The following is a 25,941-nucleotide window of genomic DNA, read 5'->3' on the forward strand; positions in this document are numbered from 1 at the left end:
TAAATAACGAGAAACGAGGGGGAAATTTCGTCATCAAAACTTTCATATGGCCACAATTTACAGAAAAGGGATCGACTATCTTTTTTTCATATTTTAATCTCGCGTTACGACGCATCTTTGTATGTCCTCATAAAACGTACTCGTTGACCTCGTTTTACTTAATGACCGTCTCGCATGAAAACACCATCAGGAAACAACATAGATTTGACCCCAAAACATACGAATTGTATTTCCGATCACTTAGTCTAATTCTGGTCTAACATAAAAATAGATGACTTTTATTATTATTTTTTAATTTATATATAGTAAACACGCAGACATGGTTCATATTACTTGACGGAATATACTTTCGGAATTATATGTTTGTATACTTTATCAAATTAAAATTATGGTTGATCTATGAAAACTTTCTCGATAATCGCCGACGCATATTCGAATTTTGGCGCTGATTGGTTGGTTTGATCATGTAGAAAGAGTAAAAATTTAGTAAATATACGAATAAGGTTCAATAAGTAATGCCTCCTGATTTTTTCCCGTCCGAATGAACAAGAGGGGATTGCAAATTGCATTATGATGATTGCCATGATACATTCATGACTCGCCTGTGGAACTCTGTTCCGTCTGCCTGCTTCCCACCTGACTACAACCTGGATGTCTTCAAGTCCAACGTAAACAAATTCCTGATGAACCGCCCCCTTAAGTAAACACTTCATTAAATCTCCACACTAACGTACTGTACTTGCAATAACCCTTATTCCTGAGTGGCTTCCGGGGCTTGATAAGTGGTGACCACCGTGTAAAAAGAAAAAGAAGAATGTTTCATTTCTCTGTTGCAGAAATTGACAGTGTAAGACTCTAAGAAAGCAACCCCTGGACAACATCAGGAACAGAGATGCGTCATTGAATTCCTGGCAAGAGTACATTGAGAACGATGGTGGCAATGTAGAAAAGCAAAAATAAATTTCGGAGTACAAAAAGTCGCTCATTTTCATGGTACCACTATCGTCATCGTTGCTGTTCAATTTTTTGAGTTAAAAATAGGAGCCTTTACTTTTGGAACAACCCTCGTATATTCCATGATTTGAAGTCGTAATAAATTGGGGCATTCACTGTCTGCGTGGATGGCACACACACAAACAAATTTTATTTAAGAAATATGGATATCCATAAAATAAAGATAACATGGTAAATATTTAATTACTTTAAATGTCCTGCTCAAATGAAATGTTCTAGCTATCGTCCCGAGAAAAGAACTGATAAAAACGGATTCAAGCGCCACAATAAAGAAAGCATACTTTATCCAGATGGCTATATATATATATATGTTGCAATAATGAGAGAATAATGCACTTATATATTTGAGGTTGCTATTTTTCAAAGGTAGGGTAACCAGTGAAATATAACGAGTTCATACGAGAGTGCTCAATACAAAAGTAGAGCAAGTTACATTTGTCTTTACATAAGCAGTAGTTTGTTGCTACACAGTCATGATCATGAGATTTTTTAATTCCGTTTTCGGAAATAAGGGTTGTTGCCTGATGAGGTCTCTAGTTGGTAAATACTGGTAGACTGAAACATGCTCATGACTGTGTAGCAACAAACTACTGCTTATGTAAAGACAAATGTATATATATATATATATATACTAGCATGGGTACCCAGCGTTGCCTGGGTTGACATGAAATTCCGTTTGAAACAAACCTGTATGCTAATTTTTTTCATCATGGGCAACGTGGATACCCCCACAACAAAAATAAAAGAACGGATGAAAACATGTAAACGTAATCGCCCCCCCCCCAATAAAAAAGTACGTGATACCCTCTCCACCAGATATTTCGGCAGAAGGGCTACAAAGAGAAGAAACTATTCTCCGGATATTGAGCACTGGACAGAACCCCACCAAAAAAGATAATTAAAAATAAATCATTACAACTTTTGTTTCAATAAAAATAGCAGCGAATGCCAGTGCGATCGCAAAAAAAAAAGATCTACCAAAATTAATTCCAAAAACAATTAAATGCAATTTTTTGTCATTTTATATTTCTAATGTAATTCCCCCCCCCCCCTCAAAATTGAATTTGTCATATTTTGGGGTTCATCCCGTTTATAAAATTGTTAGGTGAAAGTACAGAATGATCTCATAAAATTAATTAAATTGATCGTTATTTTATGCTTCAAATGTAATTCCCACCCCACTACCCCCCAAAATTGTATTTGTCATGTTTTGCCCCCCCCCTTGATCGCCAAACTTGAAAAAATGCTAGAGATGACATGTCTCGATGAACGCCTTGTGGCCAAAAAGTCGTTACTCATTTTATGTTAAATTTATATAGAAAAGTGATCCTCCACGCTAAAATGTTAATTTTCTTTTTTTTTAATTTCTTCTTTCATATTATTTATAAAGACTGTTTAAATGTATTAGACTCCAAAAAAGTAGGTCTTAATTTTTTATAGAAGTTACACGATGCTGGGTCATGTCGTAAAAATTGACTATTTTAAATTTAAGATATAAAATAAATTATAAAGAAAATCTGTTTCGCAGGCAGTTAAACACACTTGCTATGGTATAATTATTATAATAAATCCTGGACAACAACGATTAAATTTTATAAACAAAAAAAGGAGCAGATAATGTATGGGATGATGAATTTTGCTCACATGGAATATTGGCCCTGTGTCTGACTAACTCTGCCCTCGTAGGGATGTAAATAAATGAGGACATTAGTTTTAATTATTTTTCTGTAACAAATCAAATAAAAATTAAGAATTAAAGAAAAAAAATTTCCTCCGAATTAAAACTAGAAAAAATAATTCAGCTTAGAAAAATATTTCAAAATGAAAACAAATCTATTACAGAAAAGATTTAATAATGTGCCCCGATTAAAACAATTTTTAATTAAACTATCACAGTTATTTCCCCTTCGGTTTTCTGGTTTTAAAATTAAACGGTTTCAGATTTTAGATAAAATAAGTTAAATCAAATATAAATTGAAATTTAAATAAACTAAATAATTAAATCCTTTTTAATTAGTACAGTTGAAACGAAGCTATTATGTCGAATAATTAATATCATCGAGCTAATTATTTAAATAGATTTGATTTAATGTGATATGCTAATGACTGTAACACAATCAATGTAGATGTGGTTTGAAGAATGTTATATATAGAAATTACGTATAAAATATAATGTCTCTTTTGACAGAAGTATCCTATCATGGTCATTAATATTTCTTAACCAGGAGAGGTGTACACACATATGACCTTTATATTTCTTTGATCATTGGGAGTTGTACACACAGACAAACACACACACGAACGCTACTATATATATATATATATGAACATAGAGGACAACAGGCTACATTTCTGGATTTAGATATAAAAATTGAGGATGGAATTTTTCTTTATAAAATATTTGATAAAAGAAACGCTTTCCCCTTTAAAATAGTACGTATGCCCCATAAGGATAGCACCTGCCCCGTTTTTGTGTTTTATGGAACCATTATGTCAGAGTTTTTGAGAATAGCTCGCGTTACTCTAAAATTAACAGATTTTATACCACCAGTTTCTAGCTTAGTAATAAGGATGATAAAACAAGGTGGAGATAAAAATAAAATATTTAAACAGTTAAATAAAGCATTTGTTCGTTATCCTGATGCTTTTGAATCGTTTAAGATAAACCAGATTATATTGATAAAGGAAATCCAAAACTATATTAGCAATGTATAAATGTATTTATAATTACATATAATAAATTTATATAGTTAAAAAAAAAATAAAATAAAAAAAAATAAAAAAATAAATAAATAAAAAAAAAAAAAAATGTATATATGTAAAAAATAAAATATTTTTAACCTTTATATATCTAATTTTAAATAAATAAGAATGTAAATATACAAACTACTAACTATAGTGGGGGTGATAAGTAGTTAAATGGATTAATCCAAATCTTATAAATACAAGACTGATAAATTAAAAAATTAAAAAATGTATCCATTTTAAATGTGGAAATTGATGAATCGCACAGGTAAGAAATTCATTTTTATACTATGAAAAGGTTAGTAATTACAATTAAGAATAGGAAATTGGGAAAAAAAAATTTTGTAACTAGTCTTCTTCCTAAGATTAAGGGTGGTGGTGTTTGATCAACACTGCTGGGGAGCCATGATGTAATACACTGTTTTGTTTTTAAATCCCCGAAACAGTGTTTCATGGTAAACAACTGATGATCCCTTAAAAAATATAAAAATTGGTATTATAGTAAATTTGAGAGTTGATGCAGTGATTGCAGGTGATTAAATGACTTACTGACTAGATGTTTTTTTTAATGAATGATAAAAAATAATTTTTTGTGTGATTTCAAATGTTAAAAACTTCAAAGACTATATATATATATATATATATATATATATATATATATATATATATATATATATATATATGGTAGAATCACATTCACACACGGTTTCTCGCCAGATCACCAGAAGTTAAGCAAAACTTAGTCTGGCCAGTACCAGAGGAGTGACCGTTTGTATGTATCGTGCCGGTAAAATAGAAATTTTCCAGTTGGTACTTATAAGCGCGTTTTAATTCACTGGAATACAGGCACCTAGTAGGAGTAGGAGGTTTACTGTCTGTTATTTCCTGTGGCAGCCATTGCGCCGACAGAGATTAGCAGTTTACCATTAAGTGTGGTTGGCGCTGCACAAAGCATTCACAACGATAAACAAATCAGCTCTGTGTATTTCCAAGCAACTTAGTTGTTGTGTCAGAGATCAAAATCTAGGGAAGTGGCAATAACACACGCACACACAAACACACACACACATATATATTTATATATGTATTTATATATATATTTATGTATATGTATTTATATATATATGTATATATATAAATATATATATATACATATGCATATATATACATATATATATACACACATATATATACATATGCATGCACACACATGCACACACACAAATATATATATACATTTATATATGTATTTATATATATATTTATTTATATGTATTTATATATATAAATATATATATGTATATAAATATATATATACATATGCATATATATACACATATATATACACACATATATATATATACATATGCATACACACACATGCTCACACACACATATATATATTTATATATGTATTTATATATATATATATATTTATGTATATGTATTTATATATATAAATATATATATATATATTTATATGAATATATATATACATATGCATATATATACTTATATATACACACACATATATATATATACATATGCATACGCACACACACACACACACACACACACACATATATATATATATATATAGTGGCAGATTAATTTTTACATATTTGTTGTTAGAAGATAAACGATGAACACCAATGAGTTCCTCATTTAAATTTTTTTAGAAATAATTGCAATTCTTAAAATAAAAATACAGAAAAAAGGTACACTTTTATGTTTGAAGATACATGCATATTTCCTGTGATTGCATGTCTTGTAAATTTACTGACAATAAATCTAAAATGTAGACATGTGAAATATATAATTGATCCTGCTATCTAACTCGCAAACCAGCGGGATATTCGATGAAACATCATGATAGCGGAGGCTTTTAAAATGTGGTCGTTAAATAAAAATAAAATAAATAAAAATCTCATGTTCATATTTTGTCAAATGATGAATTATGAATTTTTAACTAAATTTACTATTTTGTTAAAAAATAAATTTTAAATTATTTTACATTAAGCATTTGGTAAATATTTTAATATTGTTTCGCATGATGCATGTATTAATATTGCATGCAGTCCATTAGTTTAACATTCATCCGATGCTTGTACGATTATTTTTTTATTTATTTATTTTTTTTTTACACAGTGATCACCACTTATCAAGGCCCGGAAGCCACTCAGGGATAAGGGTTATTGCAAGTACATTAAGTTAGTGAGGAGATTTGCTGAAGTGTTTACTTAAGGGGGCGGTTCATTAGGAATTTGTTAACATTGGACTTGAAGACATCCAAGTTGTAGTCCGGAGGGAAGCAGGCAGACGGAACAGAGTTCCACAGGCGTGCAGTTCTAAGAAAGAAGCTTTGTTCATGGAATCCGCGTTTTGATTAAGCATTGCAATATGAATACACTATATAGTAAAAAAAAAAAGACTAAGGCCAATATTATGTTTTTACGTAAGCTATCATCCCCCATCTTTTTCTAAAAAAATGGGATTGCCTAGTCGTCAAAGATGCAAAACAAATAATAAACAAATAAAAAATAATTAAAAGATATGACGTTTATCTATCCAGTCATGGCTGACGGAAGAGCACGCTACCCTCGTGAAATAAATAAAGGGTCCAGCTCGAAATTCCGTCGAAATTCCCGAGTTGGACAGAAACATTTTTGAGTTCGACAAGATACACCTGAAGAAGGTCGGAGGTTACATCGACCGAAACGTTGAGAAAATCAAACTCAATATGAGAACAGTAGTCCAATGAATCCAAATAATACGAATAATTAAAAGATAATCTAATATTTTTGTTGCTTCAAACTCAGAACTAAACGGCATTTTCTTGGTCTTCGTGCTAGGCTAAAAGTAGAACATCTGTTCTATTCAAAGAGTGTACATTAATATTATAGTGTTTGCTCTCGCGCCAGGCGTCCATAGACATATGTTACAAGTTCAAAGAATGATTCTGAAGATAGACCCGACATGTTTCTCTGCACAGACGTTTGTTGTCAGAACAGCTTGATATTAGGATACTCCGTATACTATTAAACCTTAACTAAATAATTAAAATGTAGAATTATAAGTCCAAATAAAGGCCCGTTCGATACGGCTACGCTACGCTGGCTTATAAAGAAATTGGGGCAATTTTTTTAAAGTGATGTTTCTTAGTTTTCGTTGCCTTTTAGAAACTCATCTGTGTTCTCAGAGGTGACTGTGCTACAACCAGGCTTGAAGCGCAGGATCTGTCAGAGTTATCATATCGAATGTCCGTTGTATCACTTCTGTTGATACTCTGCGGGGCTGCTCTCTAGAGGCAGTGAGGTGACAGTAGCGTTGTGGACGTTACCCAGCTAGTTTGATTGATCACTGACAGAGTCCTCCAATTTCTTTGGTTTAAGTTCGCACCATTGTAGATTGACTGTATAATTAAAGCGTTTATTTGGGGGGGGGGCAAACATGATTTTTTTTACATGGAAGTCGCCACTTATCATGGCCTGGAAGCCACTCGGGGATAAGGATTATTGCGTGCACAGTAATCAATGGGATAATATCGTAGTAATCGTTAGTAATGGAGATTTTATAAAGTGGATTACTTAAGGGGGCGGTTTATCAGAAATTTGTTTATGTTGGACTTGAAGACATCCAAGTTGTAGTCAGGTTGGAAACGGAAGAGAGTTCCACCGGCGTGAACTTCTAAGAAAGAAGTTTTGTTCATGGAATCTACATTTTCATTTCGGCACAGATAAAGAGTGGGGAAAATTATTGATAGTGGTTTTAGCTAGACGGGTGTTTCTCGTGAAAGACTGACGAAGGGGGACCAGAGATTGGAGATCAGACGAGCACTATTTATAGAAGTAACGATAAAACAAAAACAGGCTTGCAAGGTTTCTTCTGTTGGAGAGAGGTTGTCTTTCTTTTCTCTTTCTCTATATAACAAGCACCCTGGCATCCATAGAAGACGGAGGCGAAGACCACTGCATTGTACACTTTTAGTGTTGTGCTCAAACGTATGTTGTGCTTGCTGAGAACTGTAATGTTTCGGTGTATTAATAAAGCTTGGTTGACTTTGTTGATATATGCATCGATCTATCTGTCCATAGTGTCATTAGAAGAGATGGTGCTTCCTAGATAATAGAAGCGTTCCACATCTTCAGTTGAGTGTTGTCAAAGACAATAGCCTGGGCGAGGATTTGTTTCTGGTGCAAGTCAGCAAAACATATAAGTTTTACGAAGGCTGATTGAGAGGCCAGTGTTGAGGCTTTTTAATAGCGGCTTAGCATCAACTGATGAAGAGATTCAACGTGTGCTACTAAAGCACAGGAGTCGGTCAAGATAACTTTTTTAGAAAGGTTTTGGCCTTAGCATTGAGTCAGTTCAGGTCAAACAGGGAGTCGTCCAAAATAGTAGCAAATATGTACTCCTTTTCCAGGTCTTTCACTGCACGAGATAGTATGCAGATAAAGAAAGTGTTAAAGAAGACTCTTATAGCAGCAACACTAAGCTTTAAAACCAGACTATATGAATTCTTGTCCTGGAATTCAGTAACACCAAGAAACTAAAAGAAAGACATATTATGATATAGTTCAATAAGTGAGAGGGAAATTAATATTTTCAACTTTTTGTTACCTCAACATTTGAAAGATAAAAGAGAACTGTAATAGAATATTTGAATGTTCGAATGCGTTTCATATCAAGGGTTCGCGACAGGAAGGTGTTCCTCGGTTTTCGAGCACGTCGACCGAAGTAAAATAAAACAATATGTCATTGCGACGGTTATCAAAACTGGTGCTCTTCTGTGTCGATTTAGCCTGTGCTTTATGTGAGTCAAAAAGTTGGACGTCTTGCTTTTCCAGCTTGAACTATTGCAATGAAATTTCCAAAGGCCAAGTGGGATAAATGTCATAATGTGAGATTGACAAACTCTGACATATAAACAAATGATTTACTTACACACATTAATAAACGGGTTGCTGGTGATGATTGGGCTTGCTAAGAAAGAAAAAAAAATGGAGTTTAAGCTTCGCGATCAGAGAAATGAATACTGGTTTTATTCAAAGCATACAATTAATCATTTATAGCAGTGTTTTCTTTTCAACATTAAACAAACAAAAGATATATGTTGTAAAACGGACAACGCTAAAAGCAACTGTTACAATGTTAGATTGTTTTATAAATATGTGGTATCCGCCTATCTGTCCTATTCGCTGGTATATATTTCAGGTGCGTGATGTCGTTAAACAGCTGCTTACAAAGGAACAAAAATGTGAATGTCATAGCCACCCGGATGCACCCTCCAACACAAATCGTAATAAAAGAAGGCAAGAGAACCGGGTGGAATCGAACAACCGGTTCACTATATTCACCAAATCCCGAGTTACATCAGCGTGCGACGGTTCTAACTCCGGGAGCGGCTGACAGGTTTCAGGCGTTTGATGTTCTAAGCTGCTTAGCGAGCTTCAGTGTCCCTATTGCATTCCGGACAGAAAAGACTGTATTTTCTTGCCTTGCAGGCTAATCGGATTGCCGCCCGTTAACATAGGCATCGTTATGTCAAGTATGTAAAGATCGGATAGTTATTTAAAGAAGTTTCTACTCTTTGTATAATCAAAGATTTAGTTTAGTTTTTTGTTCTTTTGTTTTATGACTTTTCTCGTTTTTATTTTTAAATACCGAATAATATTGAAAAAAAATTGCGTTTCAAGTTCTTCATGTCTTCAAATATTTATTTATGATGTTTAGTTTGGTTGTTTTGTTTTTTACATCAACCGTTTACATGTTCAATCATTTTTGAAAAATCTTTATGTTCTTTACATCTCTAAATAACCATGATGCTTAGTTTGGTTGCTTTGTAAAGAAAATTTAGTTTTTTTCTTGGTTTTGCACAACATGATTGAGTTTTACAAATGTAAAGGAAAAACAGTAAAACATATGGTTATATAGGTGTATTACTAAATAAAAATGCCGTTCAAAATATGTTCAAAAATAAAATAAATATCATAAAATAATGCAGGTTTCAGTAGAAGTTTTTAGTTTATAGCGAAGAATATGGCAACTGTTTACAAATTCAATAAGAAACTCGTATAATTTTATTATATATTATAATGTAATATTATTTTGGAACTTATTTTGGACACCTTTGTGAACATTTTTTAAATCCCATTTTTCCCGTGTTCAGATTTTTTTTATTCATATTTATATATTTTTTATTTATTTTTTATTTATTTCCGTATCCGCTATTCACTGTTTCTATATCCACCCCTTCTGTCTCCACTTTCTCTTCTATTTCCCCTATTTTTCCTTCATTTTATAATTGGCTCTTCTTTAATAATCCCAATTCTTTCATTGTGGTATATATTTCTTAAAACATTACCAATATATATTTCTTAAAACATTACCAATATATATTTCTTAAAACATTACCAATATATATTTCTTAAAACATTACCAATATATATACTACCTTTCCTATTTTCTCCTACTTTTAATTATTATTTCCCATTTAATCTTATTCCCTCGCTTCTGTGTCATTTCTAAATGTTAATAAGCCAGCTTTTTCTATAATTACATTTTGTATAATGCTGGCCCTTCTCCTCTTCTGATGAGAAGCATCTAGTTTCGGAATGCTATAGCCTAAATAGAGTTTTCTTAAGATTGCCCTTACGTTTTCCTTATTTTAATATTAAACACACACATACACACCCACCCACCCACACACACACATACACACACACACACACACACACACACACACACACACACACACATATATATATATATATATATATATATATATAGCGTTAGTAAAATGTTCTTCCATCAGTTTTTCCTGTCTTAGTTTTTACCTTTCAGCGCCTGAGCTTGACAAAGGTCTTTGTTACTTCTGGTTCACATGTAAAAACCATTAACTTCTCTTGGCATCTTTGTCAGAACTGTAGCAAGGAAAATCGTGAATAAAGTTGGCACAAGAGCGCATCTTTGTTTTACCCCGTGATGACACTGATTAATTCGAAACATCCATCGCCACAGCAAATGTTGGCAGTCATGGCATCGTATAAGCCGATGAGTGTATGCGACCAACCGTAGTGACTAAATATTTTCCACAACGTTTCTATGTGAAGTGCGTCAAAATCCTTGCTGAAGTCAATAAAGGTAACTATAAGAGGTTGTCGTTGTTCAGCAAATTTTGTATTTTGAATTTTGAATGAGAGGATTTCCCAGATAACACCGCATAAACCGAAGTAAACAACCTCTACATAATATAAAACAGACACCACATATGAGACTTGAACAGTACAACAGAGACAACTTCGCCAACTAATAAACATTTCATGGAATGACCATGTATCAAATTTCCAAGTCTTAGAATCGGGTAGAGTATTGAAGAAATGATTAGCAGGTGTCAGTTAGTACAAGTCTCAAGGAAAGCTGGCGCACCACGACTACGCTGCAAAGCATGTTCAAGAGGCATTTAAAGAGCATCAATGAGTACGATAAGTGGGGAGATAAAAGCAGAAGATCGCATGTCTTTGAAGAAACTGGTGGCTGTCGCAGAAACATACAGTTGTGGACAGACAAGAGTTTGCGCAATTTGAAGTCTTGCCCTCCACCTGCTGAGACAATCTATAAATGTATCTATTGTTGTGGGACTTTTTAGAAAGCGATTGTGTTGGTTTCACATTTACGTCATGGGGCATGAGTATTAAGTGTACTCCACTTTGTGTCATCGTCGAAGTACGACAGGATGCTGCTAATTATATATGTATTGTGTATTTAGGCAGAATATTTGCATTCTAGCAAACATTGTTAAGGCTTCAGCTTAATTATATATTTTGATTTTTTATTTTCTGAACATTTTTGTATTAAAATGAAAGAAATATAATATAAATACCATATGTATGACATTCGTCGAATTATCATCAGGTGAAAAACGAAATAGACAAGAAAACAGCTGGGAAAAAGGAAGAGAATCTCAAAAGGTTACTGTGCAAAATGCGCCTGAAGCCAGTTAGATACCGATATAAAGTTTTCACGCTGTTCTAGGAGAGACGGTAACAATTGAAAATCCGTAACTTTTTTTTAACGCCAAAAATAACATGAGAAAAATCTAAAAATCTAAATGGTTTTCTGTTATTTTTAACAATTTCGCTTCATATATATATATATATATATATATATATATATATATATATATATATATATATATAACTACATCATTTACCTCACATAAAATTAATATACGAAAGTATAAATTTATGCGTAAACTTTAAGTATTTACTTCAAAAGTGCTCAATACGTAGGAAGAGATAGTTAGTAAGTTATAAAATATATATGGCGATTAAGCTACACTGAATATTCCGCGCTTCATCCACTCTAGAATTCTTCAGGCTTATGCGCATAAGCCTGAAGAGTCCTAGAGTGGATGAAACGCGGAATATTCAGTGTAGCTTAATTGCCATATATATTTTATAACTTACTAACTATATATATATATGTGTGTGTGTGTGCGTGTGTGTGCGTGAGTTTGTGTTTGTATTTATAGATTTAGAGAATGTGGTTCGCTTGATTACCCATCGAGCTCGTGTTAAATCGTTTTAATCAGGTAAAAATGAGTTTGCAAAGTTTGTTAAATATATACAACAATAAAAAGAAATCAAAATTAAGTCACTTTCCGTTCTTTCTAATTATCTTTGCTACTCTACAAATCCGGTTTAGTAGTATTATCGATATGGTGGTATTTCCTTTTTCTTTATAACGAACTTTTCCAATATTTTCCATTCTTTTATTTTTTATTAGCTTCGGCGTTGAATGTACCTTACTTGACCCTTGATTATATATGATAAGTTATTGGAAAATTATTCCAGATGACAATTTATTTGTGATATGTTTTTAATTTATATTTCCAAGTGAAGGAAATAAGTTTTGTGGTCATTATGACCTCGCACAAAATAATTGTCACGACCTTAAAAAAACAAAACAAGCAGATTTGATAAGGTTATTAATAACATAAGATTAAGCTTGTGTGTTTGCGTGTTTGCGTGTATGATTACAATTATATAAGCTCGATGAGACAAGATCAGGATCAGCGAATCTATTGACGGTGGCCTATTTTCTAGAGAAATAGCTCTTGACATATCTAAAGCATTTGATAGGCTTTGGCATATAGGTCTTTTTAACAAGATTTCCAGTTATAAATTAACTAGATATGTCAATTCAGCCACCAGATCCTTTCTTTCTGATGAGTTTATTAAAGTAGTCGCTGAGTGGGCAGACATTCGAAGCACACAGTATTAACACTGGTCTGCTTCAAGTAAACATCCTGAGCTCAACACTCTTCCTGATCTTCATTAATAATCTCCCGAATAATGTTTTACGATCATTTGTCAACATTTATGCAGACGATGCTCACATCTATGGCATCACTTCAAAGACCGGCAATGACACAAACCTGTCTAACTCTCTTACCTCCGACCTTGAACGCGTAATGGTGTCAAAATGGGGTTCTTTTAATACATTAAAAAAGAAACCCCTATCTTTTCACCACCAGCGCTCAGACCCCCATATTGCCCCAACTGAAATGAGCAGTTCCCGTGTTGAGGAAGCACCTTGCTTTGATAAAATTCTGACCCTAAATGATAGAACTACGTCAGATCCGTTGCCACAATCATTGGAAACATTGTTGCATCATTCTATCGCCCCAGAAAGTATATCACTACTGACAAAATCTTATATTTGTACGAGAGTCAAATACGTCCTAAGTTGAAGTACCGTTGCCACATCTGGGGAATAACTCCTAATAGTAACTTTTCGAAATTTAGTGGACGAGGACAGTTTTGTCTCTCTGATTCTTCTTTTTAACAATAGAGACGTTGCAAATCTTTTTTTGCGTTATCGTTACATTTATGGCAGGTGCCCGACTGAGCTTCAATTTATGGTTCGCCTGAAAAATTTCGTAAGAAATACTCGTCTAGCTACAAAACATTACTCGGTTTACAACGTGGGATACCTCTTCATATTAAACAGGTTTGACAGCAACCTTACCCTTAATCTTACGCTTTTAATTTAATTTCCATTGTGTAACATATTAGACAAATGCTCTTTTAAATTGGTTTCTGAAGACGCGGAATTACTTTTATTATGTTAACATGCTAATTATACTTGTGAATATACTTTATGGTGCACTTAATAATATTTTCTATTGTGAAAATATTAGAAAATGAAATTATTTTCTGAAATCTTTTATTCAATGATTAAAATCACTTTAAACTTTTTAAAAGACTTTTCGTGTAATACACATTTTTCAAATAAGACTGTTTTCTCGGTTGTTTTTCTCTTCTTTTTCCGCTGGTATTAAACATGAACGTATCTATTCTTCATAAAGTGAAGAATAGATACGTTCTGTGTTTGTGACAGTTATTATAAATTTGGTTTTCTAGTATGTTAAATTGAACATCATGAAATGTTTTCAAATGTTTGACAACAACTAATATTTAAAACTATAGCAAAACCACAGCAATTAAAACTTGCAAAAATTGTCACCAACATTCTCTTTCTCTTTTCGCAAAAATGAACCCCAGCGTTTAATACCACCAGAAAAAAATTGATGGAATTGCTCAGTCAAATTCTTCTGTCCAATCCATTCCATGCCATATTGCATCCGTTTTATAAAATGTTTTATTCTAACACAAATGTAATATTTGCATAAATATTTTCAAGTTTTGTATATTTGAGTTTCGGCGTCAGTTACGAATCTCATATTAAATAGAAAGAATAACCCTCACCCCTTTTTAAAAATCAAATTAGTCTCTTAGAAATCTGTATCGCCAAAAGGTGTTGAAAAATATGTTGAGAACTGGAGGAAATATAATTCGTGAAAATTTCCTGGTCGATTGGCTTCACCAACCGGCATACTTCCCTTATCTTCTCATCACAATGCATTAAACATTTTTCATAACAAAAATATAATATGTTGCGGAATTTACTGTTTTAGGATTCACAATTTTCAACTGAATTTATAACGAAATTCCGAATGAAATGTGCGTTTTGTTTTTTTTATTTGATAGCAAAGATTCTAATATATTTTTCAAATTATCGGTTTTATTTTTCAAAACCTTCTTGATCCATCATTCATTGTTCTTCAAACTTTAGTTGTTGTATTTTATTGGCAGTTACAATCGTTTTTTTTTCTGAAATTTGAACAAACTAAAATGGTATTTATTTTCTGATAGCGTAATTTCTTTTTATATGCTAATGGATCCGAGATTTTGATTTTTCTTATTTTTTTAAAGTCTCGCTGAATTACTTTCCGTTCATTATTGAAGTGCTGCGATTTCAGAAATTGTTAGGAAAAAATGCATCAAAATACTTGTTTTTATGCATCTTTGTAGAGCTTCGTCTCCATGTTGTATCATCAATTACATAATAACACATCAATTACACAATAACACATCAATTACACAATAACATATCAGTTACATAACACATCAATTACACAATAACACATCAATTACACATTAACACATTAATTACACAATAACACATCAATTACACAATAACACATCAATTACACAATAACACATCAATTACATAATAACACATCAATTAATAATAACACAGCAAGTACATAATAACACAGCAATTACATAACAACACATCAATTACATAACAACACATCAATTACATAACAACACAGCAACTCCACATTAGCACATTGATTACACAATAACACATCGATTACATAACACATCAATTACACAATAACATCAATTACATAACACATCAATCACACAATAACATATCACTTACATAATAACACATCGATTACATAATATCACATCAATTACATAATAACACATCCATATAAATCAGATTATTGATTATTCAGCCTTATTGTACGAAGAAAGGTGGATCTTTCCGTTTAATGTCTGCCATAATCCTTAGGTGTATAGATTCACTAACGTTGGACTCCTTTGCAACGAATGAGAAAATGGTCGCACCCTAACAATTAATTTACTATCTCTCAACTTAGGAGCTGATTCTGTGGAGGATAATGTCTTGACAAAACAACTGTACTCCTTTTTAAAATGATATCATGACGAACGAGGGAATGAAGTATACACTTTATTAATTTTATAAGCTTTTAAATCTTACGAAATTAGACATATAGTTCTACAAATTAAGGAGGGTGGAGTTCACACTTTATCACACTCTCAACTAAAAACAACCATACAAACAACATCCCTTCTTTTCATTTATTCTTTGCTTTTCACATTCATATACAACCCATATGATACTGCATGTTATCTATGGATAAATGCAGCTCTAAAATATTTCTAATGATTTTATTAACACTTTTGTGATAATAAGGAATATTAACCAGAAAATGAAAAAAGAATAAAATAAATAAAATGCTATAAAGATGTAATATTTTCTCTACATATAACACCTATTAATTTTCGGGTGGAAAACAACAGAATGATTTCTAAATGGGAGTGGGATCTTCAGGTTTTAGAATAAGTTAAACAGGTTGAAGTTTAAGAAACGAGTTGTTTCCTTCCAAGATGCAATTAATTGGGAGAGTTATTAAAATCTTTGTAAGAGCTTTTATAAAAGACATGGCACAATCTCTGAACTAGTTCAAGAGTAGTATCCAAATATAACCGAGAGATTAGAACACATTTTCCCAACTTTCATGTGCACAAACTCGCAGCTTTCCCGATAGATCGTGAAATTGTATGGAACATTATAATTTTCCGTCGCATCAAATTTTAATCTTAACCTTCTGCTTGAAGAAAAACTAAACTTCGATGATAAAAAGATCGAACCCCAAAGCAACCAGGTGAGACGTGCCGTACATGATAGTCATTTAATCTACAACCAGAATTGCAAAAAATGATTCCTTTCTTTCTAGAGCCGAGAAGATTAACATTGTCAATAACATGTACAACATCTTGTCACATGGTTGATGTATCGCTTTAACAGCTAACGTTTACTGCAACCGTACATAACCCAGCTCTCATGCGACACTGAAAAGCAGGCATGTTCGCTAAGCCAGAACTAAACAGCATATCACTAAGGAATAACGCATATCGAACTCGTCGTCATTTTATGAAAACCGATATTTGTTGTGTTATCCTGAACTTGGCGTTCAATTCTACTGGGAAAAGCTTTCTTCTATCGAACATTTTAGCCGTTTCACAAACGGATCTGACGCTAAACCACCCATTCTCCATACAGTACCTTCGAGATAGAAACAGATCACTTGTCCAAGCGAGCTAAGTACGATTCGACATTGGACGAAGAATCAGGGTTCACTCTTCAAGGCTTAAACGCAGAACTCTCTGTTTTAGGTCCCCTACGTAGACGTTTCGGTGAAAGTATAGATGTTGATTATTCATCTATAAACTCATAGCCTTTCATCCATACAAATAACGGAAAAAACTGGACACATAAAAGCGGTTAGAAAAGGTAATGTGTACATGACAGACATTTTAACCTTTAACTCTAAAAATATTCCCCTAAAGTCATATAATCTTTTTTAAATTAGGACTCTGTCTAGCATCAAACACAAAAGATTTCTCTCGGATATCTTGATATTATATATTCAAATACAACGGGACAGGACTCTGCTTTCTCCGCTCAATTTATATATATATATATATATATATATATATATATATATATATATATATATATATATATATATATATATATATATATATCGTGTCAGGATGCGATGATAAGAAATCAAATAAAGTGCTCGATCACGAATGTGAGAGCTAAAATGCAAAAACTATTTAAAAACTATTTTCCAAAGAGGGACCAGCGGTTTCATTGTATTGAATCAGCCATCTTTGGCTGATATGAATTCAATACAAATCATCAGCGTCGATCGAGAAAAACAAAACGGAAAATTAAACAGAGAAATGAACACTGGTTCTCTCTCTCTATATATATATATATGTATCTCTCTCTCTCTCTCTCTCTCTCTCTCTGTATTTCGGACGATATCAAAACATCGTTAAAACTCACGATTCACTCAGCAGCCGCCGATAGCGTAGTGGTTAGGAGTCTTGAATGTCGTACAGACGGTCGAGTTTCAATCCTGGCTTGAGGTAGTTGCCTGTCTAGCCGCACTGATGAGCTGTGAAACAGCGAAACAGTACTGTATGTGGATGACTATAATGCTCCTATCTTGAGTTGAGCATATTGAGAAGTGATACATGAATTACCATTAGCGTTTAAGCGAGACTCTTTGTTTTAACAAATCGAGCAGAGATAGTTCGGACAATGTTAAAACATCGTTAAAACTCACGACTCACTCAGCAGCCGCCGATAGCGTTAGGAGCCTACAGACGGTCGGGTTTCAATCCTGGCTTGAGGTAGTTGCCTGTCTAGCCGCACTGTACTGTATGTGGATGGCTACACACACACACACACACACACACACACACATATATATATATATATATATATATATATATATATATATATATACTAGCAGGCCTCCCGCCATTGTCCTGTCGTAAAATACGCTTAAAAATATTTTGATTAATGCAGATTTCGTATTTATATTATATTGAACCTAATATATAGTAATGATTTAAAAAGTAAAAAATAAATGACTCGTGCGCCACCACCGAGGATCGAAACCAAAACGTTTAGCTTACGATTGACTTTTTTTTGTTTGCCGTTATGCTTATGCTATGAAAACATGGTTGCTGAAAGACTAAAAATTAAAACATAAACCAATAGCTATTACGTTACACATGCATATTCGTAATACCGTCGTTCGACCTTCACCTGACAAATTTGTATTTCTTTAATTTTCAAATTGCAGACCGATTTTCCCCAGTTAAAACACAAATATAGAGTTTCACATGGATTCAAATACCTTATATATTAAGTTTCATGTCTGTAGAAAAGAAACCCACAGAGGAGTTTGGTAGGCTATTTTTTAACACATGTATATATACGCATACATCAATTTATAGAGAAAGAAGTTTGTGCTTATTATAACTTTTTATGCAAATATTACGCAAGTGTAAATCATGTAGAATATCTGCATGAATATAATTACACGTTATTGTTAACTAAAAATGATCATTCTATAAGAAAACGGAAAAAAACTACAAGGGAATTAATTAAAATGAATGTTTAAAAGAAGATGCAAATTAGCTAGATCTTTTGCATATGAATGCAATTCAACGACAAAATTGTATTTTTGTCTTTAAATAAATATAAACAAGGTTTTTAATATGAATATCAATACACATAAAAAATATATAGGAACGTCTCTCTCTCTCTCTCTCTCTCTCTATATATATATATATATATATATATATATATATATATATATATGTGTGTGTGTGTGTGCGTGATCTGCAATAGGACCCCGGGATACGGCATAAAAAATTAGTAACAAAATACAGTATTGCATATAGTACATATGTATATAATCAAATGACATTATAAATAACACCGCAAATGCTGTAACCAGAGGCCGGAAAAAAAATCGTATTCCACATCGTAACCTGAACAAAAAAACGTATCCTAGGGATATCTTATACCGGGGTTTCACTGTAAATGAAAATCCGTCTTCGGATGTGCAAAATAAATTTATTTGCATAACTTTTTGTTTCATGACGAAGAGTAATGCAAAAGTATATTGCCACTAAACCTTATGTTTAGGATCCTTATTCTTATTCTGATCAAAATGTAGTATGTGATTTTGATTCCAGAAAATATAAAAGATGGAAATATAAAAGTGGGAAAATGCGCTTTCAAGAAACTATGATAAAAGAAAATATAATAAAAGAAAATATAATAATGAATAAAATAAATAATAATAATGATAATAATAATAATAATAATAATAATAATAATAATAAATAAATAATAAATAATGAATAAATAAGTATAATAATAAATAATAAATAAATAATAATAATAATAAAATAAAATATAATAAAAGAAAATATAATAATAAATAAAATAAATAATAATGATAATAAATAAATAATCAATAATAAATAAATAATAATAAATAAAATAAATAATAATAATAATAATAAATAATAATAATAATAATAATAAATGATAATAATAATAATAATAATAATAATAATAATAATAATAATAATAATAATAATAATAATAATAATAATAAAAGAAAATATAAGAAAAGAAAATATAAAAAATTGACGTCGTTGGAAAAGTGCGCTTTCAAGAAACTGGAATTTCGTGAATAATAATTAACTGGCATTTGGTACATCTTAACATTTCACAAAAGTCGGATGAATTCTGAATTCAAACGGAAATCTTCATATTCACTTTCTTCACATGAATCAAAATTAAGTAAAATATAACAGTTGTGTTCCAAAAGTGATAATGGTCAGTTAATTAGTTTTGGAATGTACATATAAGTATATAAACATCTTCACATAATCAACTATATATGCGTGTGTATCTGTTTGTGGTGGAAGTGCCTGTCTATCTATCTATCTATCTATCTATCTATTTATTATTATATAAAGAGAACATTGCTTCTGTGCGTATGTGCGTGTGTATGTGTGTAGGTTTGTTTCCTCAGGATTCCTAAACGGATAGATCGATTTTTTTTGAAGTTCCATACAAATTTACTTCATGTACCTGGCAGTGTTTTTAGATAGATTTTTTTATTGGAATGTCTTCGGTAAATATCAATATTCGAAAGAGCAGGCGATTTTGAATAAAGTTAACGCCTTATACAGCTTAACATCACAAGTGCATTTGATAAGTTTTATTACCACACAAGCAGAAAGGCTCGGCGTATAAAATCAACAGTAGGTTCTTTGATATGACAGGGGCGTGTTGTAAATGAATGTTTCTATTTAAAGTACAATTGAACCACGGAACTTGACTTTTGCATGTTAAATTTTAATTCCATTTATATAAAAATAATTTGATGAAATCAACGTTAAGCTCTCTACAGTGCAATGTAGACTACACTGTATTGTGGACTAAGTCACTGTGGAGAGGCACGTGATGCTTCTTACTAGTGAACAGCGGCAGGTCCTCAACTACAGCAGACAATCGATTTAATTTCACCAATTTCGATGACAATAAAAATATGGGAGGATGAAACATTCATTGACACTCATTCAATCCCAGGCAACGCCGGATCTCCTTGTGTGACTTGTGTGTGTACGTATATATAATACTCTATATATATACATAAAATTGTATGCATCTATTTTCAGTATTTCAACAGTGTTCAATACGTGAGCAGATTTAGGTAGTAAACTTTGAAAATTAATATTCAATTAAAATACGCAGAATATTGGCATATATAGTTTCAAAACTTGCTATATTGTCATATATATTTTCAAAACTTGCTATATTGTCATATATATTTTCAAAACTTACTATAGTGTCATATATATTTAATTTTTACTTAATTGTCATATATCTATTTAAAAACTTGGATATTTTATAAAAATGACCTTGTCAATGTGCATGCATAACGGTCTCTTACTCAGCAAGTTTTGCTCTACAGACTTGATATATGGTGTATTCAGACCGTTGGAACCGGAAAATTGCTGCTAAAAGGCCGACATTTTTAAAAATGGATCTTACCAGACATAGTTCAACGTAATGTGTGTGCTCTATGCATGAGCAAATATACACTTCTACGTGTAACTGCGTTAGTTTGTCAAGTTTTTATATGCATGTGACATAAGCTCAAATGGTAGCGAATACTGCTAAACAGCTAAATGTTTTGGTTTCGATTCTAGATGAGAATATCAAAACCATTTGCTTTTAACATTTGTAAATTAATATTATATATTGGGTACAATATAATAAGCAATCAAGCATTGGCTCGATAATGATAAATACGGAATCTGCAATCTGCATGAATTAAAATATATTTAAGCGTATTTTACGACTGGGCAACATCGGGCGGTCTGATCACACACACATATACATACATACACACACACATATATATATATATATATATATATATATATATATATATATATATATATATAAAGAAATAAAAATTATAATAAGTTTACCAAGGTAATCAAAATGGTGAACTTAAAATATATTATAAATATTAAAGAGTTAATATTTACAAGTAATCTCAACCAGATGTAAAAGCTCAATAAAACCGAAAAGGAAAAAGAGCTTATAATATGAACAAATGATTAATAAAACATGTTAAAAGACATATTGAAAAAAAGTTAAAAACATATTTAATTTTAAAAAAGGAAGCACAAGATAAGTGGATAGTCCTTAATCCACTTATCTTGTGCGTCCTTTTGAAAACTAAATATGTTTAACTCTTTTTCAAGATGTTTTTAACATGTTTTATTTATCATTTGTTTATATATATATATATATATATATATATATATATATATATATATATATATATATATATTTATATATATACAAAATGCGAGAGATCGAACGAGACGAAGATATCAATGCGTATAAAATTAATTAAATGTGAATACCCACTACAAAATAATATTGATGTAGGTATGTAAATTAGTTGCAAGTTGATTTTTTCACATACTTTTATTGCAGCATTTCCTGCAAGATACACACACGCATATATATATATATATATATATATATATATATATATATATATATATATATATATATTAGAGATGACCCCGAATTTTCTAAGAGGCTCCGTTTTTTATCCTCTCCGATTAACGATCAATACAAAAAAAAGTTCAATTTAAAAATTTTATAGAATTAATAGTTTCTAAAATCTTCTAATTGATAATGAGAAAAACAAAAAGCGAATTATAGACTTTGTATTCAACTGACACCATCTAAACCCAAGGAATTGAAAAGACTAGTACGAGTCTTTCCCTTAGCAACATCGTATTTCTCGCGCACTTGCCAATTCGGCGGCCTGGCAACGAACTGCGTTTGTTGTGATTGTAGTGGCGGTACTAGTAAAGCTGTCTTGTGTATCTTGCTATCGTTCTCTCTTTGTTGACACGTTTTGAAGATAAACCAACTGATTATTAATATAATATTGCGACTTAAACAGTGTCTACCTGCGTAGCCTGATGCAAGCCAAAGTGATACACGTGTTATTAGTCTAGACTTATCTTATTGTTAAATGTTCAATTAAAAATTATGACATATTTTAGATTAAGTCAAGTAATTTATCAATATATCGGTGATTCGAGATAACGGGAGGGTGGGCCAGCAGATGGTATAAATTAAGGTCGAATGTTTCATTCGTATTTTGATTTATTTTTAATAACTGAGTTACCACTTATAAAGATCCGAGAGCCACTCGAGGATAAGAGTTAATCGGTGTAGTGTTTTCTGTAAGGGTGGAAATTGGGTAGAATGTCATTATTTAAAGGAGGGTCTCAATAAGAATCTGTTTACATCGGATTTGAAAACTAACATGCTGTATTTAGCTGGAAAGCAAGCCTGCGATACAGAGTTTCACAAGCAGACAGTTCTTGTAAAGAAGCTATATTAATACACTTTAACAAAAGGTAGCAGATATTCTTAAGAATCGTGCATTTCTTCTAATATACTAAAGGGTTACCACTCGCAAAGACCAAAAGCAACTCAAGGATAACTATTCTAAGTTGGATGTTGCACAATTCAAAACAATGATTGGAAGAGTGAAAAGTCGATAATTAAATGATAATTAAATTTAAAGGTTTATTTTAAATGTAGGTTTTTAATGATTCAAATATGTTTCCGATTCTATTAATAGATCGGTTAAATCCAGTTTCAAACTTAAACATCAGCCGTCATTTTATAAATACTATTAATCACTATTCTAACAAGGTCTAAACGTCACTCGAGATATAAAAAGTAAAGAGATTGTCACTTGGATCGATGAACAATACTATGAAAGGGTTTTCAAAATGATACGCGGGAAGGATAGGATTTGATTATTTAAGAGAGTGGTTTGAAAAGTATTTATTTACATTGAACGTTGTATTAAGAAAGGAAGCAGTCCTAGGATATTATATTCTACAGATGAGCATTTCTTGGAAAAAAACTTTATTCATGAAAGTTCCGTTTTGTTTTACGTTAATGCTATTCCGCAGTTATCTCTGTGTGTTCTTGTCTTTGTGTTCCAGAGTACATCTAGAGATGATGTTGATAATTTCGGAAATTGGAACTACGCGCGAGATGGTAGTTATTTAAGACAAGAAGAAGACGTTAACTTGAAACTGATTGAAAAGGAAATGAATTCAAGATAGCAACAAATATCAGTGTTTAATATCCTTTTCAACTCTCGCCTATCTTTCAAAAGTCGGCGTCGAGTTGATGGAAAGGACGCACGCGCTGGCAAATCCGAACTATAGAAAATTGGGAAAATACTTCTACGTATACAATAAAAGATAATAAAACAATACGATATTCTAATAGTGTAATACAGTGTATAATATAATTTGAAAATGATTTATTGCTAAACACATTCAGCTGTAAATGTACAGTGGTATTTAAAATGGTAACCTGCAGGGTAACCCGGAGTTTCCTGGGAATTAAAGTATTTTCTACATATTTAATGAGAGCGTCAAAATAATCAATAACTACAAAGTTTGAATTTTATCAAGTTGATTTCAATAATTCGGATAGAACTTGGCGGAGTAAACAGTGTGCACTTCTTGGACTGAATTTCGGTCACCGTAAAGCAGGCCTTTTCACTAAACTCATATGACCAGCTGACGTCAGAGGTATTAGGCGATAAACGACTATTACGTAGGCTGGTTGTCTGTTTCAATTAAAAAAAAATAATAAACTATTTGATTTTTTCTTTACTTAACTATAATTTTATATGATTGTTTTTTTTCTTTGTATTGAATAAAGTTCAGTTTTAGTATAAATCGAATCGTGTTTTTTTCTTTTGAAATACAATTCTTTAAGAAAATAACAAACAAATTTTAGTCATCAAAATTCATGAACGAAACTTTTATTTACTTTTAACACAAAAACACAGAACTTTTCTCCTTTTTAATTGTTATTAAATAAGTAGATATCGTGTCCCATTTTTTACTTTCTCATTTTAAAAATATTTTCTAATTCTTTTTGTAAACACCTCTCATTCATTATCGACAGTCAGACTGTTTGAGTGATCTTTTGTCTTACTCCACATACATGACAATTTTTCAGTGACTAAGCCTGCTTTCCGTTGGTCGTAACTTAACACTTTGATTACCGCTGATGCACCCCTTTACAGCACTTTTTTCACCTACACGAGGTGCATCTGTAAAAATGTCAGCTCCGTAGCTGCTGAGAGAATGGTGTATATACAAATGTTCTATATTCGTTGCGTTCGGTCGTTCAATGTGCTTTTACGTCTATATAATTTCTAAATTGATTTTGTCACTGGTCTAAGATATGTACGCCTAAGAGCGAATAAAACACAACACAGCTGATTTATAAATTTTTTTAGTTTATTTCACACTGAAAACAGTTTCCATTTAATATGACATGTGTTCACATCAGTGAAGGTGCGTGGCGGGAGTGTGGTGCGGATGTTTTAGCAGTGAAGAAAATGTGTCAGCTTCTCGCTCTGTGACCAATTCTTCTCGCTTTCTGTCTTGTCAATTTATATAAACATTCTTTCATACTGGAATGTTTAATATTTCCCATTGTCTATTGTCTCGACATTCAGACTGATATCCGTTCATATATTTTAGGTCAAATTATGCATTTCAATGGACAATTGTTGAAAGCCTCGCATTCCTCAAATAGAAATAATTTGCGTGTATGCAACCCATCGAATGCCATTCTTCCTGCCAAATATGCAACACAAACACCTACACATTGAATAGAGTTTATATGTCTGATATATACTGTTCTAGATGTCTAAGCTTAATGTAGAGCGGTTTCTCATGATATCTTGACATGAAGGTAATTCACTCTACGAGAAACATTCCAACCAAAATATTCAAAAATAGTACTCAAGTACTCGCAGCTTCAAATAAGATCTCATCAGCATGTCTAAACAAAGGTCAATATAAAGAATAGTGCATCTTCTCTAAGAAACGCCACTTCGAGTAACAACGCTAAGCTGCATACTCGAGATGAATAATTCCGGCAAGAACAAAAATGACTAAAAAAAAACAAAAACAGCTAAACTGTAGCAGAGTTAAGTGACTCAGTGTAAAAGGGGAAATAACTCTGAGAACTATTAGACTAAAA

The 25,941-nt window shown here is 32.0% G+C and overlaps 1 protein-coding gene across 8 annotated transcripts in view; it reads right to left on the reverse strand.

The window, feature by feature from the left end:
- LOC145295825 (thrombospondin-1-like) overlaps positions 1-25,941 on the reverse strand; it is a 520,485-nt gene that overhangs the window by 435,714 nt on the left and 58,830 nt on the right. For 2 of the 8 annotated variants that reach the window (XM_080141528.1, XM_080141525.1), the window contains exon 2: positions 8,704-8,742. The exons of the other annotated variants lie outside the window; for them this stretch is intronic. The gene's annotated coding sequence lies outside the window, so the exon portion shown is untranslated. The remainder of the gene's footprint in view (positions 1-8,703; positions 8,743-25,941) is intronic. 8 annotated transcript variants of the gene reach the window in all.

This window comes from Euprymna scolopes, chromosome 16, assembly GCF_053919585.1.
Source record: "Euprymna scolopes isolate OS-2025 chromosome 16, ASM5391958v1, whole genome shotgun sequence".
Classification (NCBI taxonomy): Eukaryota; Metazoa; Mollusca; class Cephalopoda; order Sepiida; family Sepiolidae; genus Euprymna; species Euprymna scolopes.